Below are 1,411 nucleotides of genomic sequence, written 5' to 3' on the forward strand. Positions count from 1 at the left end.
CTACTCCTTACATTTTAAAAATAGCCTTGCTACTCCTATTTCAGTTTGGCTTGTTTTCACTCCGGTTCAATCGTTCAGTTTTACTCATATAGGCCCCTGTGACGTGGCCTAAGCCTTTGTCCTTAATGACATTTTTTCCCCCCTTACATTACTTTTATACTTTAAGTCATTTTGAAACCAGTACTTTTACACTTTTACTTGAGTCAAAAGCTTGAGGTGATACTTTAACTTCTACAAAAGTATTTTTAAACCCTAGTATCTATACTTCTACCTGAGTATTAACTACTTCTATACTTTTTTATATACAGTATATAATACAGATGGACTGTTTTATACATGTTTACACTTCATTTGTGTTGCTTTAAACAGAGTTTTAGTTTCTGGTTTACCTTAATTTGCTTAGCTGTTATTAAGTGCTACAGCTAACAGCTGTTCCATATCAAATCCTAAAAGAAATAAGATAACTGTATGCAAAGCAGTAAGCTCCAGCATTTAAAAGTTAGATCTTAGGAACATGAAAAATACTTAACGTTTTGGTACAAGTAATATTTTATTCCCTAAGCTTATTATAGATTGCAATTTAATGAAGTTAGAGCAAGATAATTTGGTGTTAAACATGTGCCAGATGTGGTCATTGGACAAAATGTCTTTCCGTTGTTACATAATACTGTAAGTATCTGTGTAGAAGCATGTATGTTAACAAAAGCCAGCTGAGTGTTTTTCTTGTCTGTCAACACACTTACCAAGTTTTAACGAAGGAGCCATGAACCTTTCTATGGCTCACAGGACAGGATGTAAAGATTAGACAATGTTATGTATATATCGTGCACCCGAGGACAAAAACACTACATCACTCCTGACAAACGCCAAGTCACCTTTACTTCCTTTTCTTATTTCCTCTCTCAGGCGTTGTTCACTGCCACTGTGGGCTTGGTGACTTACTCGTGACGTTTTGTTGTGCTTGTAATATCTTGCACAATGTTTAGACTCGAACTTACAAGCATGACATATTCACAAATAGCAAAAATTCTGTGTACAAATACTCCGTAGAATTGTTGAATAAAATATTTACAGTCATTTTTAAGTACATCTCTGAAAACCAAATGTTCAATAAGATCCAGTATACATGGACGATACGGACAGTAAAATCAATTTCAGATCAAGTGTATCAATTAAAAAGGCTTTAGTGAGCTTTATGAGCTACTCATATATATTCTATTTGTACCAGTACTTGATTTAGGTGGTGTGTATTATGTCTCGCACCTTGTATTGTCCTCTGTCCTTCTACCTGCCTACATGCTATTTTTTTACAGTCTGTTTGACTTATACCAGTCCCACATGTCTACATTTGTGAAGGTCAACACACACACACACACACACACACACACACACACACACACACACACACACA

The 1,411-nt window shown here is 35.3% G+C and overlaps 1 protein-coding gene and 1 long non-coding RNA gene across 2 annotated transcripts in view; one reads left to right on the plus strand and one right to left on the minus strand.

Moving 5' to 3' along the window:
- The window catches only part of cracr2aa (calcium release activated channel regulator 2Aa), a 29,580-nt gene that overhangs the window by 2,043 nt on the left and 26,126 nt on the right, over nucleotides 1-1,411 (plus strand). The gene's annotated exons all lie outside the window — the stretch shown is intronic.
- Nucleotides 1-1,411, minus strand: part of LOC116694248 (uncharacterized) — a 15,435-nt gene that overhangs the window by 325 nt on the left and 13,699 nt on the right. The window lies entirely within an intron of this gene.

This window comes from Etheostoma spectabile, chromosome 8, assembly GCF_008692095.1.
Source record: "Etheostoma spectabile isolate EspeVRDwgs_2016 chromosome 8, UIUC_Espe_1.0, whole genome shotgun sequence".
Taxonomy (NCBI): Eukaryota; Metazoa; Chordata; class Actinopteri; order Perciformes; family Percidae; genus Etheostoma; species Etheostoma spectabile.